The 8,999-nt window shown below is 36.4% G+C and overlaps 1 long non-coding RNA gene across 10 annotated transcripts in view; it reads left to right on the top strand.

Annotated features, from left to right (window-relative positions):
* The first annotated feature begins 776 nt into the window (after nucleotides 1-776).
* LOC143440101 (uncharacterized) overlaps nucleotides 777-8,999 on the top strand; it is a 28,481-nt gene continuing 20,258 nt past the window's right edge. For 3 of the 10 annotated variants that reach the window (XR_013107995.1, XR_013107992.1, XR_013107990.1), the window contains exons 1-4: nucleotides 817-1,281; nucleotides 3,634-3,740; nucleotides 5,749-5,896; nucleotides 8,861-8,973. This is a non-coding gene — a long non-coding RNA (uncharacterized LOC143440101). Of the gene's footprint in view, nucleotides 1,282-3,633; nucleotides 3,741-5,748; nucleotides 5,897-8,860; nucleotides 8,974-8,999 lie in introns of all 10 variants that reach the window. The other 7 variants (XR_013107987.1, XR_013107988.1, XR_013107989.1 and 4 more) reach the window with 7 other exon arrangements.

Here is an 8,999-nt window from a genome sequence, read left to right as displayed (position 1 = left end):
ACCAGTAAGAACTTCAGAGAAGTAAAAAAAACTCTTATCTGCAAGGAAATCATGAACCAATCATGAGCCATTGGCAGTGATACAGTTATTACATGGAACTCAGCAATAAAACATGATTCTTGACAATGATACAGTTATCATGTGTAACTCAGCAATAAGACATGATTTTGATGATGACAGTGATGTATTAGAAATTCCCCTGTGCTAAGAGTGATTCCAGAGTCCTAGAATTTGAGGGCACTTCAGAAGTAAATGTGAAAAGCAATGTTGGACTAACTCTGCACAGGACAGAATTTTCAATAATCTGACACTGTTAGCTTAGTGAATAATTGCAAAATACAAAACCGAGTCGGAAGTATCAGCAGTTCATTTATAAGTAAGAAGTTTCCCCATAGATGGAGAGCTCAATGACTGATATACAATAGATAAATATATAACTCTAGATTTATTATCCATATAATTCTACCTTCAAAGGATAATAATAACATAGCCTTATAAAAATGTTAAAGAAACATATTAATTTAGTCTTTGAGAATTTTATATGTGCATTTAACATATTTTGCTCATCACTACTCATTACTCATATTCTTGTTCTAGATTTTCCCCTCCCCCGAGACAGACTTCATAACCTCTTTCCTTATTAATTATTTTTATATAAATCACTTTGTCTAGTGATGCCTCTTTGTGCATCTGTGTAAAGCCATTCAGTGGAGGACAGGCAAAGTACCAAGACTCATATCTCTAAAGAATTCTTCCTCTCAAGTTCCGAGCAGCCATTGGTGGCTAATAGCTCCTCAGATAGGTATGAGGCCTTGTATTCCATACTCCGTGTTCACTGGAGTGTTGACTGAGCTTGCACTAGCAACCAAAGCTCTTGTGACTCCATAGTTACAGTGGCCCTGTGGGGCTGTTAGCTCTTGCGTGGGCGTGGTTCCTGTTGGGCTGTGTTGTGGATCTCACAGCTCCAGGGAGCAGAAGCATGGGCATTTGACTGAGTTCATTCCATGAGGCACCAGGCAGACGCTGGGCTGAGAAGCCGCTGAGGCTCTAGGCTCTGCCTGGGCATGGAGAAGACTAAACCCAAGCGGGGGAAGGGCTCCTGAGTGGTGGTCTCCTGGCCAAGGCAGCTGACCCAGAGGCTGGTGGTCTTGGTCCTTGAGCTCCCAGACGCCGTTGGGAGCCACGGAAGAACTGAGATGGAAGAACTGAGATGCAAGGGCGTATGGGCTGGCCCACAGCCACGAGGAACGAGGGGGAGAGAAGCCCCACAGCACCCTGCAGGTAGAGACTCTTGGTTACCGGGACTTGGTTGGCTAGGTTAGCTAGCTTGGTTGAATCAGAGAACTATTTCTAGCACTCCTCTGTGTCTTCTGGGTCTTATAATCTTATCCTGTCTTTCATGATCTTCCCTTAGCTGTGAGGAGGAGAGGGATAATACAGATGCCAGTTTGGTTCGTGAACACTCCAGTCATTACTCTCTGACTTTAGCCAGTCGTAGGTTCCAGTATTAACTTCTATCCACATCAGAAAGAACCTTCTGTAATGAAGGGTGAGCAGTATACTAATCTATCATTATAAGAATTTAGAAGATAGTTTGTAGGGTAAGCGGACCATATCCCCAAGACAGAAGAACTTCAAAGGTTGAGTGAGCTTAGACCCCAGGGATCTCAGATACTTGAGATCAGCAAGAGTCAAGTTCTTCCTCTGTTAATTGGTGAGACAACAGCATAAGGTCTGTGGTTTTCTGGGAGTTGCTTTGATTTTGCCCCTCCTGTTTTGTTTCTTGTTGTTGTTGTTGTTGGTTTGCCACTGTCCTCAGAGTAAAGTATGGACTTCCCTTGTGTGTTTCAACTTCATGTTCCATAGCAGATCTGTTGCTATGCTACTCTGTACATTTTGTAATACAGGTTGTGTGTTTTAACACGTTCTTATTGCATGAACATTTTGGGATCAAAAAGAAATGAAAACTTAAGTTGTGAGCCTAACTTTCGTATAAAGAAATTGTTGAATTCTTGTAATGATTTTTTTTTTTTAATTTCTCAAAACTTCAGTTACTTTGTAAAATGAACAGCTAGACAAAGGGTTTTCTAATTTTTAATTATGATACTTCACACCATTTGTCTTGATTTCAAGGGCTCATGTTTAAAATATGTTCAAAGCAATTCCATGTTTACTAGTTAAACTCCGTCTTGGCTCTGTTATACTGTTTTGATTCTGGTCATTTCTTCTGGCCTGTGGGCAGGCACCTGGAACAACAGCCATTTGGGGGCACCTAATATCACTGAAGGTAGACACTGTGTGAATGTGCTGATGATATGCCAGATTCTAAGACCTAAAGCATCTTTTGGGATCCATTCTTACTCTGAATGACAGAGCTCAAAAAAAGATGAAAAGCAATTTTGAATTATTATCAAGATAAGTCTTAGGGATAATACACCTAGGGGAATCATTGCAGGCATGCTTTCCATGATGTGTAAACTCATGCACTCAATTGGCTTTTTTTTTTTTTTTTTTTTACAAGATTTTCATTTCCAGTATTTCTCTCTGAGCTACTCTTACCTGTCAAAATAGAGAGTCTTTCTCTAAAGCATGCACAGACTTATTCTAACATTCAAAACACACTAAAATGTGTTCCCTGGTGTTTCTAAATTTTAAATCTTTTATTTTGTAGAAAAGGTGTGCATAAAGAGAAGCCATTCTATAAGCAAAATGCTTGTCTTTTCAAACAGTGGGGTATTTAAACTCTCAGAAACTTGCTTCTGTACCAGGCATAATAGAATCATTAAACAGGATGATACTGTGAAATGAGTTTTAAAATTCTGTGAATGTCTGTCAGAATGATTTTATAAACTGTGGTCCAGAAACTTGTTTGAACAGACTACAGTTTCAAAACATTGTAAAAATGCTAATAAAATAAATTTTGTGAGGTCCAAAATATGACCTTTCATGGTCACATATTTCTCAAGTAGTATTTGTGCTTCTGCTTTTTTCAGTAGTCTAAAATTAGGGTTTTTGAGTTTATACATGCCTACTATATTTACATCATTCCCATCCCTCCCTGTACCCTCCCAACTCCCCTCATCCCTACTCTTCCTAGTCAAGTTCATGACTTTTATAATTCATACACACACAAAAAGAGAGAGGGGGTAGGGGGCAGAGATGCCAATAAACTACCAGGGTCATTTAATGCTTCTTGTATATATATGTACATGTATATGTATACATAGCTGACCACTTGAAATTGGGTAATCTATCAGGATGCCTATCCCTGATAAAGATTGATTCTTCATCTCTCAGCAGCATTGATTGCTGATAGCTCTTAAGACAGGTGGGGCTTTATGAAAAGTCTCTTATCTTCATTGACAAGAGTGTTATATATTTAGTTACCATTATTTTTCTATCTTTAATTTTTCAGTTTTGAGATTTTTGAATTGCATTATCAACATAGAGTTCTCCAAAACCTATTGGAGTATAGAGTTGCTCTGATGCAGATGTGGTTAGGATACAAGGGTGGGTATGGAGGACAATACTTGAAAGAAACTGTTATGATTAGAGAGACCAATGACCTGGGAGAAGAGCCTGCTGATACAATTTCTCATTTCTCACTCTAACTACTGATCTTTATATCCACAGGTAAATGTAGCTCTCACCTGTTATCTGAGAAGGTTCTACATACCACAAATGAAGACTATTTCAAAGGTCCACACCTGTTCAAAGTGCAGAGAATAAGTTACCATGAGGTACCCAATGCTAAGTGATGTGTCGGCAATGCAATCTCTACACATACGTCTTAGGGAAAATTATGGAAGAATGGAAAAAAATATTATAAGATTCAAAAGTTCAAGATGCTTACTTAGACATGACAGGAAAAAAAAGCATCCATAAAATTTCAATGTGTGGTTGTCAGAAGATCAATATAATGAAAACAGCATTTATTGTACCAACATGGAGAGGGGAAATTTCACATGTCCTTCCCATAGAGGAAGAGCTACAGCTACAGGTCATCAATAACTACTGAGAGAATCATTCTGCTCCAGGGAGCTCCTATATAAGTTATCCAATCCCAAGAGGACAGTCTTAACATGTGTACAATCAACACTCAATGTACTCAGTAGATTGTATAAACATATGTATATACACATTTAATAATTAATAATAATTTAAAAGAGTGATGAATTTGGGTGGGGAAAATGGAAGGTTTGGGAAGGGGAAGAGAGTAGATGCAGTATTCATGTATAAAATGCTCTGTGAAAATAAATAAATAAAATTTAGAGGGAATGAAGAGATGGTTCAGTGGTTAAAAGCACTGACCACTCTTCCAGGAGTCATGAGTTCAATTCCCAGCAACCACATGGTAGCTCACAACCATCTGTAATGGGATCCGATGCCCTCTTCTGCTGTGTCTGAAGAGATTGACAGTGTATCCACATACACTAAATAAATAAGTAAATCTTTGAAAAATAATTTAGATCTACCAAATTTTGGTATGATTTCCAGGCTTCACATTTCTAAAGTGGCCTTGCTGGTTTTTAACATCTAAAATGCTCCCTGAACTTCCTCACTATGAGTGTTCTTTTGAGAACTTCAAAGTTTTCACCTTCCACAAACTCGTATGTATTCAAGTATCTGTATGCGTGTATTTAGTAAGAACTGCTGGACATCTATATGAGAGACTATTTCAAGACCGTTGGGGAGAGAAAAGGGAGGATGGGGCAGAACTAAGCATTGATTGGGGCTGGCTTACAGTTCAGAGGTTTTAGTCCACTACTGCCATGGTAGGAAGCATGGAGGCACACAGGCAGACATATTGGTGGAGAAGTAGTTTAGAACCCTGCATCTTGGTCCTTGGACACCAGGAAGAAAGAGTGACATTGAGCCTGGCTTGAGTATATATGAGACCTCAAAGCCCACTCCCTAGTGACACATTTCCTTCAACAAGGCCACATCTACTCCAACAAAGCCATACTTCCTAACAGTGTCACTCCATAATGGACCTATGGGAGACCATTTTCATTCAAACCACCGCAACAATTATAAGTGTTAATAATCATACTGCTTTAAATGAGAGAGGAGCTGAAGGTATGGCTGTGTAGTACAGGTGAAATGTATAGCTGTGTGAGGGCAGAAAGACCTATGTTTTAATCTCCAGCAGGAAGGAAAGAAAAAGAAGGAAGAAAGGAAATGAAAGAGGAGGAAAGGGAAGAACCACTACCCTTATCTTCTCATGTATATCTGGAGCAATCATGGGTCTTTAAAATGTATGAGAAATGAGACTACGTCTTTTAAAAAGATAGAGAGGACAGATAGACAGGAAGAGAAAATGGGACAGGACAGGAAAAAAAGGAAAAAAATGGAACAGACAGGAGACAGAAGGAAAGAGAGAATATGGAGGTTTAAATATTTTAGGTTTTTTTCCCCCAAAGATGTTCAATGAGTGACACAGGTCAGCTTTTCAACCTCTCTTTCAGTGTGATCAAATATTGCCCTAAAAAGGTGACATTGGATTATAATGATCTTCATTCAATAAATCTTCTGTAAATGGAAATATCTGAAGTACTTAAAAACAATACCTTCAGGAAAAGATGGGGTAACACCCTAGAGATATGTTCCTTTCCACATCCCTTCACCACGCAAAGGTTAACTACTGTACAGAAGCTGTCTGGTTTGACAGCTTAATGGAGCTGGGGTACGTGACATTTTGCCCTTGCTACAAATTGCAGGTATTTTAAGTGTCATGTCTTTTTAAAGGATGAAAACAAAGTTTTGAAAGAAAACATTTGAGTGGAGTTAGAAGTCCCTTTGTCCTCGGAAGCCCTGCAATGGACTTGGTTTTACATTTAGCAAATCAGTTCCAGAAGGAACAGAAGTCTGGCAGCTGCTCAACGCTGACCATCTAGTAAGTCTCTCATCTACAAAGAGCACTCACAAACTGGAGCGTCTATTTAGCTGCTATTTGGACAATTAGTGTAAAGAATTCATTTAAAGAAGGCAGGTTGTTGTCTTTGAACAAGGGTGGAAGACTGACAAATATGCTATGCTGGTGTGTGTGTGTGTGTGTGTGTGTGTGTGTGTATGCATGTGTGTGCATGCAGATATGTGCAAATGTTCATGAAATGGTGTGTGATGTAGAAACCACAGGACAAATTCAAGATTCATTCTATGATTATATTGTTGTTATTTGCTTGTTGGTTTATTTTTGTTTCGTTTTGTGAGATAAGGTCTCTTGCTGGTTTGAAGCTTGAAAAGTCGACTATGTCTTCCTGGCTGACCAGAGAGCCCCAAAATTCCACCTCTCTCTGCCTCCCCGGTGCTGGGTTTAGAAGTGTGTATTGCCACATATGACTTGGTTTTTTTTGTTAAGCAGGAGTTCTAAAGATTAAAGTGAAGCCCTCTCATACTTACTTCACTAGTACTTTACCATATTATCTACCTCTCCAGCACTGATTACATTTGAAGAATGTTAGAAGGACTTTTTCAGTTATCTACTGCATATATATATATATATATATATATATATATATATATATATATACATATATGAGTCTTTAATATCCAACTCATTAATATTTATCTTTCATTTAATATTAACATGTCTTTGTGCCAAATAGACATGACTGAAATTTTTATTTGATTGAAAACATATAATTAATTTTGCAGAATATACATGATGCTACATATACAAGAAGTCTAGTCATTGAAATGATATAAAGAAGTAACATAGAGAAAAATTTATCTTGCTACAAAAATAATCCAACTTGAAATGTAAATTTGTTAATCAATTGTAACAGCTTTCAAGCATATGACTAATCCTGCTATTTTGTAGTGCTATCAGATTTTATTGGCAGTTCAGATCAGCTTCCAATGTACAGCTTCTGCTGCTTCATTGCTTGAAAGAGCATCAAGAAATTACTTCTTCAATTACCATTGGCTTCTTCTCATTATAAATACTAATTAGTCAATAAACATTCTGCCATTATGAGACACTCATGCTTGCTCATTAGTGGTGGTTACTAAACCTATCTGAGCACACTCAAGCCTACCAGAGACAAGCTCAAAATAACTCATCATAAATCTATGTCCAAGAGAGAAAGCTGACTTCCCTTTAATATTACAATCTCATATTGAAAGCTCATCACTGCATTTTAACATGATAAATCTTTCATATTTATGTTAAAAACTAAGCATCATTCTTCAAGCAAAATATCATTTGAATGCCATCTCAGGGAAACAGAGTATGTTATATGCTATTTCTACTTAAATTTCCATCTTGGTTCTCTTTCCAAACTGGCACTAGTAACTGCAAATTTTACTATGCATTTATTTATTTATTTATGTATTTATTTATTTAACTGCATATCAAACCCCTCTAATATTTGTAAATAGGAAGATTGAGTACTTGGCCTAGTCTCCTAGTCATCTTGCTAGGTCTTTCTCTAGCTTAAATTTATATAGCTAGAATTAGAGTATCGGAAAAGCAGAAAGGCTACAGAACTCTCAGTTCAAAATGTTTCTGATGAAAGATACACAAACATAATTTTGTCTACTGCAAACAGATTTTAAAAGAAGAGAGTATTTGAATCTCTATAGCTCACATTGTAGACTAAAATTAATTCCATCTACATGGTTAAGTCAAAAGTTAGGAAACATGATAAATATAGCCAATCTAGTAGGAAAAATTAATGAAATATAGGTGTGAAAAAGGACAAACTAGTAAAAAAATAACTACCACAAATTAGAATTAAAACATTTAATGAAAAATTATAAATGCCAGTAAAAATCACATGTTTTTAAGAAATGTTTAAAATGCAAATATTAAATTTTCCAACATTTAATTAAAATTTTTCATCCAAATATGAAAGAGCTAAAAACATTCAAATCTATTGAATAAAATATCAAGGGTGTATGTACATAGACAATGAAGTCAGGTGAAATTGAATACCTACTAATATTTACAGTTATTAACAATTAAAAAATTAAAATGAAAATAAAGTTCTCTATTTATGTTTATAAATGATAATAATTATGGTCATATGAAGATCTGAAATTACAAAAATCATTGTAAATAATTAAGTTTATGTATCAAAGGCATTTTAATGATAAAATTAATATTTACCTGGGGAGGTATGATTAATACCACGTATAGAGATTTATACACCAAGATATTTTAATAAATAATAATACAGCCTAGAAATATCCTAAATGTCTACTGCTATGATTTGATGAGTGTCTCCTGAAGGTCCTTGAATACTGGCTCTCTATCTAGAGTGATATTCTTGGGGATGGCTTTAGGCATGCAAGATGTTGGTCTAATTGAGAATTCCCTGGAAAAAGATCATGAGACCATCCAACAGTTTTTTTCAACTCTGTATCTTGTTTTCTCAGGTGTAAAAGTGAGTGGTTTGCTTAACCACTCATTATATCATAATAATCTTGCCAAAAGCCTATGGCCTTGGGTCACTGATTATTAGAACAGAGTCTTTAAAACTCTGAGCCAAAATAAATCTCTTATATGTATAATCTAATTGCCTTTGGTCCTTCATTACAATAACTCAAAGCTTTCTAATATTGTAAGTAATAGAATATTGGCAACACTAATAGTGGTATATCTAATAATACAACCCAACTCTGTCATTAAAATAATCTCATAAAAGATATTTTGAAACACAGGAAGACATATACAATTGAAATAGATCATAAGGTTCTTTGAATATCCACACATCCATGTATGTATGGAAAAATACTAACATATTAGATTTTACTTCCTTTTGGCTCTCTTGAATTATCTTTTTTTATAACTTATTTATATTTTTATTTAAATCACATCCTAATCATAGCCCTTATCTTCTTCCTCTCCTTCCAGTCTCACTCTTTCACCATTACCTTCTCCCCTTGGGTACCACCTCATCTTGAGACATCTACTTCCAGAAGGACTAAGCACCTCATCTCTCACTGAGGCCCAACCGTGCAGTCCAGGTAAGGGAAGGAAATGCAATGTCAGG

This window comes from Arvicanthis niloticus, chromosome 28, assembly GCF_011762505.2.
Source record: "Arvicanthis niloticus isolate mArvNil1 chromosome 28, mArvNil1.pat.X, whole genome shotgun sequence".
NCBI lineage: Eukaryota > Metazoa > Chordata > Mammalia > Rodentia > Muridae > Arvicanthis > Arvicanthis niloticus.
Note: the sequence above shows the minus strand (reverse complement) of the source record. Positions and strands in the feature narration are given on the sequence as shown.